At 47.8% G+C, this 5899-nt stretch overlaps 1 protein-coding gene across 4 annotated transcripts in view; it reads left to right on the plus strand.

Annotated features, from left to right (window-relative positions):
- The first annotated feature begins 515 nt into the window (after positions 1-515).
- PPP2R5C (protein phosphatase 2 regulatory subunit B'gamma) overlaps positions 516-5899 on the plus strand; it is a 196130-nt gene continuing 190746 nt past the window's right edge. For all 4 annotated transcript variants that reach the window (XM_027776359.1, XM_027776361.1, XM_027776363.1 and 1 more), the window contains exon 1: positions 516-581. The gene's annotated coding sequence lies outside the window, so the exon portion shown is untranslated. The remainder of the gene's footprint in view (positions 582-5899) is intronic.

The raw sequence follows: 5899 nt of genomic DNA on the forward strand, positions 1-5899 counted from the left end.
GACCCCGCTCGGTGCCTGCAGAGAACCGCTGCTGCTCCAGAGGGAAGCTCCGGGCTCCGAAATACTATTATTATCCTGGTGGCGGCGGCCGCGATGCCTGAGCGAGTGCGCTGCGTTGGCCTGGGGGGCGGCGCGTTCCTGTTCAGGTGGAGCTCTGGAGCGTTTCAGTGTCACCCCAGAAAGCCCCACTCCACGGTTTAGGATGGGAGGGGAGAAAGGATGTGATGCGGCTCTTTAAATGCTGAGAGCACTGTGTACAACTGGGTTTGCCTGTTGTGCTTAAAGTTTCCAACCCCTAATGTAGATAAGACCCAGAGAATTTTAATTTTGGTGGCAGTGGTATGGGGGTATCCTCCCACTGTTTTATCTCTAAACAGTGTGATGTAGAATTTGGTTTGGATAGGATTGAAACTATCAGATGCTCTAGTTTAAATGGATAAGCCCGTTTTAAAATTGTGGTTTGATGCTTTGCAGTCTAAAATTGAGACTAATTGATTTGTTTGATTGCTTCCCAGGAATTACCAAAAGCAGGGAAAAGTGGAAAAACTTCAAAAGAAGGACAAGACACAGTAGATCCCGAGGTAACTGTCCTCAAATACTCACTTTGTGTTTCATGAATGCCTTGTTAATTGAGGGTACAGAAATTGGGGGTGATAAGATCCAGGAGCTTCTAAAATGTGTCCCTATGTGACACTTTTTATGTGCCTTTCATCAGCCTTAATTTGAGGTACTCCATTGTTTACTGTTCCACTTTGGAAAAATATTAATGATTTTCTGAGAGTCGTGCTGTTTGGGGTCTGGTATTTTTAAGTTCATTCTCCCCTCTGAGTAGACTGGCCTTCCTGTGTCTCTGGCCAGAGTTCTTCAGCTCCTTTTGGCTTTGGGGCCCTGCCCCCTCCTTCCTGTGCAGTGGCCAGGTGGCTCTCCATGGCGGTTCTCTGTCTTCCACCACCTCTGTTTTCCTGGTTGCCATCTCTGCTGCTGCTGTCCTAGCCTAGTTCCTCTTTTCTGTTGGTGTCTGGTCCCTCATCCTCTTTCTCCAAGAGTTGTGATAGTTTATTTACCTAGTCTCTCTGTGTTGGCCAGTTCTGACTTTATTTTTTTATTTATTATTTTTTTTTTTTTTGGTTTTTGACTTTTAGCTCATTTAGGGAATGAACTGGAATGCTCGCTGAGGTTCGTGTCTGCCTCGGGGTCAGTGCTCCTTGACACAGTTGTGAGGGTTTGTGAGGATTTGCAGTGTCACCACTTCACTTTGCCTTTTCCTCCTTGTGACTAGTTGTCGTTGCACTAGAGCACCTGGGGCCAACGGTCCGTGAGCTCTGTGGACCCAGACAGAGATAAGAGGCCCTTTAGAACCCCTGGGTAGCAGAGCAGCTGCTTCATTTGAAGACAGTTCTCCGAAGCTGGATCATTCAGGTCCTTGGTCTTATCACAGGTGACATTAACGTGTATCAGATCCCTTCCTGTAAGCCAGATTAGGAGTTCAGTTCTGTCTAGGAAACACAGTTAACTGGCGTCTGCAGTAGCCTTTTTTTCAGCCTCAGGTTATCTTTTCCCTATTGGTATAGTCTAAACCTCCCTCCTCTTTAGCAGGTGGTTCATTCCAGCTGATCTGTTGCCCTCCCTAAAGCAAAAAGCAGAAATCGAAAAGGTTCCTTAAATACCAATAGTTAGGATTTTTGTGGCAGTCTTTTCCTACCCCCCCCTTTTTTTTTTTAAGAGAGATTTTTGCTATCGGGTAGGTGCTCTCACTGGAAAGAGAGAGAGAGACAGAGACAAAAAGCAAGAAATCACCTGCTAGGAGGATGGCCACGCTGTAGTCTCCTCTTCTCCTTCATTCTCCTCTCGAGATTTTAGGCATGCACACACACATACCCAGCATGAGTTTTAAGCTGCCAGGTCTGGGACTCAAACCACTATTGACTACGTGGGAATCCAGTGATGTAACCATTATGTCACCTGCTGGTCCCCTTACCCTTTCTTTTTTTTTTTTTTAGAGATTTTCACTGTAGGGCGTGTGCGCTCACCAGACAGACAGAGAGAGACATAGAGACAGAAAGCGAGAAATCACCCCCCAGGGGGGATGGTCACGCCGCAATCCTTTCTCCTCCATTCTCCTCTCGGGATCTTGGGCACACACGCACACGCGCCCGGCGTGAGTTTTAAGCCACCGGGTCCGGGACACGAACCACGGTCGACTACGTGGGCGTGCAGCGACATAGCCATTACGCTAACTGCTGGTTCCCCCTTACCCTTTCTTTATAGCAGACAGTCCAGTGTAACTGTGACGTACTTGGGTTTGACTTGCTTCAGATTACCCTTTTGACTAAATTGATTTAGATGAAATTTAGTCACTCTGCAGGGGTGGGTGGTTTTTTTGGGGGGAAGGAGGTATATTGATCTTTCATTAAAACTGCCAGGACTTGTTACTATTCCCCAAACCTTTCTTGCTAACATACCCTTTTACTGTTAGCATCCCAAAGGAATACCACTGTGTATGTTTCACTTATTTCCTGTTTTAGTGGTAAGAATCTGACTCTCGGGATGGATAACATTAAGTTTGAATCGCAAAATTCCATCAGTCATTCGAAGAGACCAAAGCCGCTACCCTGTGCAGTGTGTGTTTTTAAGGCAGATTGGGTTTTTAGACTGTTGGTTGCCTAAGACTTTTGAGATGTGGCCTTCAGTGTCTGAGTGTGATGCCCCACTTGTCTTTTTGTATTTTTTCTAGTGCTACTGTCTAAGAGCTGGAGCCACAGAGCTTGAAATTACCACTGAAAAACACTGAAAATGTTGGGCCCTTCACTGCTCCCTCTAAGGATACCAGAGGCAACCTGGCTTATTAAGCATGACAGTTGGCAGATCACTGAGTGAATTATTTTGCAGGAATACAAAGCGAGGCACTTCAGCCCATCCGAACTTTTGAGTCGACCCTACTTCCCGTTATTTTCCGCCCTCAGTCTTCATCTCGCTCCCTCCCCTCTGGTTCCGCCCACTTAGCAAATGTGATTGACTCACGCAGGTGAATTAAACCATCACTGTACCCGGTTTTCGTCTCTCATCTTGGCGTTACTCTTAACTTGAATATTTTAACCCGAACAGTTGAAAGAGGTTTGGTGTTCCCGTGTGACTCCACGCCTCTCTCCTGTCATGTCCCAAGCAGCGGTAGCTCGCGTTACCCTGTGAACGCCCCGACGTGGGGTGTTCATGCCCAGGCCCTCATGGCCTGAGAGACATGCAGAGCAGGTACCTGTCCAAGGCAGAGTGGCCAGAAGGTTTGGGAAGTTGGTTCCACAGAGCAGACATTAGAGAACTTGGCCTGTGGTTGGCCTGCACACAGCGTGTGAAGGCCCTGATCCCGAAGTCACGGCGGCCCTCGTTGCTCCTCACGTGGCAGCAGGTGGCTCACGTTGCAGAGCACTTTGGGTTAGGACGCGAGCTCGTTGGAGGAGGGGTTTAGTAGGGAAGATGAAGGCCTGGGTTCGGAGAGAGGTGCAGCCTGGGCGTTAGGAAATGAGTATGCTGGTTCCTGCCCTGCCATAGGGGATCTCGCTTAACTTGTGCGACCCTCTTTCCTCATCTCTCAAATGACCTGGTGAGTTGTAGGTCTAGCTCTTTTTTTAATTGCCAGAGGGCACATATGAGAGAGAGCCCCCCCACCCCCCCTTTGGTTTGTAGTTACACTGCAATCCTTCCTCCTCCATTCTTCCATCCTGTCAGGATCCCAGATACACATACATATGCACCTGGTGTGTTTTTCCGGCTGCTGGAGCCAGGATATGAACTGTAGTCAGCTATGTGGGATTCAGCTTTCTATGCACAGTGTTTAACCACTATCTACAGGCTGACCCAGAGCATGTCTTTCAGTGTAACAGAATACCATTAAAAGTCATAACCGCTGCCGTACAACTTTCGCCTTGTTCTAGAAATTTCTACCACTTGGATGACTTACTGGTACGTTTCTTTTTCCAAACAGAATATTTAGAGTTGACCTGTTGTTTACCCACGTAAGTGGAAGTAAACGTTTCCGCCCAGTACTTACTGCTGGTTTATTTCTCAGCACACTTTGAAGGGATGAGGCCACAGATCAGCCCATGCGTCACTTGAAGGTAGAAAATGCGGTGGAGGTTGACAGAGGGAACTCGTTTTTGAGCAGCTGTTCTCAGTGTAACATTCAAATCTGTAGAAACATGACTAGGCACATTTTATGACTAGAGTCTTAATAAATTACTCTGACATTCTTAAAGTTCATTTTGAAGGACGGATCAGACTGTAGGATGGTGCTGGTTTCTTCAGATTTGTGTACTGTATCTAAAGTTACATTTTGCAAAGTGTTAATGCTTTTTGTAAAGTGATTTATTCTAAGTACATTAAAGGTGGTCTGAGCACTGTCACCTGGTCGTGTGTTTTACATGTCCTGCTTCAGCTTAGCTTTGTTTGGAAGTCTCTGCAGCAGCTCTTACATAATGCCTGTTGCTGGGAAGGAAGCGGAGTGGTCCCCTCTGGCCTGTTAGCTCATTGCGATACCCCCTACCTTTAGCAGGTCATTTTCCTCGTATGAGTTGTCCCTTACTTCCCACCGTCCCCACCCTCTGGTCTAGAGCCAGGGAGACTGAGGCTTACCTGAAGTCAGTCAGATGGTGCTAGGTGGTGAAGTCTTTTTTTTTTTTATTAAAACTAAAATGTAAAAAATTTGAACTCATCTAGTAATAACATATTCATCACAGGTAACTTTTATGAAAAACATCTTTTAAGATACTGCTTTTTTGGCCTTCTGGTCACCGAGAGTCATTTTGCTAGGGTGGTGTTTTCTGGGGAGAACAGCATGGTTGTAGAGCCCCTCCCCAGGAGAGTCCCTGGCTGCCCTCTCACAGAAGACCCGAAGCCAAGTGTGTAGACCAGTCTGCACTCTGGGCTTTCCCTGGGGCCTCCCGTGCCTCATTTTGTTTCATTTTCTTCCCACCTTTTTCTCATACAATCTTTAGCTGAACTCCACAGAGATCCAAAGAAGACCCAAAGACGTAGTACTTCAAAATCTTTGAAATTCCTTGCTGTTAGTGTGCAGGAAATGGAATTCCCTGCTCTTTCTTACCACGTCTTGGTTCCTTTCTGTAGCAGTTCCCCACCATCTTTTTTTTTTTTTTCTTTTGAAAGCGATTTTGCCATAGAGTGGATGTACTTGCAGAGGGTGGGGAATGTGAAACAGACAGAAAGTGAGAAATCACCCCCACCAGAGGGGATGACCATGCTGCAATCCCTCCTCCATTCTCCTCTCAGGATTTTGGTCACATACACATGCACCCAGTGTGAGTTCCAAGCCACCAGGTCCAGGACTCAAACAGCAGTGAACATGTGGGAGTCCAGCCCCTCAACCACCATGCCACCTGCTGGCCCCTCCCTGTCTTCTCTGGGAGCTCAGGTGGTGGGAAAGACTGAGGTGCTGCCAAGAGGAAGATGGGTGATGGTGCTTCAGGGTGGTGAGGCCACGCCGCTCTGAGCTCTCTGCCCGCACGCAGTGGGAAGAAGCAGCAGTTGGTCCTCCATTCAGCTGCTCCCTTTCACTAGCTCAGTCCTCTGTTGCATCGTGAGACCCTGTATGCCCCCTGGGAGGCCCCACTTCTCTCACCAAGGGTTCCAACCTTGACACTTGACCTGTGGCCAGGTCCTTGTGACTGTTCCATGGTCCCACACTTTGTAGGACATTCACCAGTCTCTGTAGCCTTACCTGGTAGATGCCAGGAGCACCCAAAATGCCGTCAGGCATTGCTGAGAGTCTCCTGGAGGACAGAGGCCACCCCATTGAGCCACTGTGCTGAAAGGCCCCTCCACAGGCTGTATATTTGCTTGCACCGTGCGCCTGTTTCACAGGCATCGGGGTGTAACACTTCCTTCCAAA

The sequence above is a fragment of the Tupaia chinensis genome, unplaced genomic scaffold, assembly GCF_000334495.1.
Source record: "Tupaia chinensis unplaced genomic scaffold, TupChi_1.0 Scaffold000671_1, whole genome shotgun sequence".
In the NCBI taxonomy this organism is placed as follows: domain Eukaryota; kingdom Metazoa; phylum Chordata; class Mammalia; order Scandentia; family Tupaiidae; genus Tupaia; species Tupaia belangeri.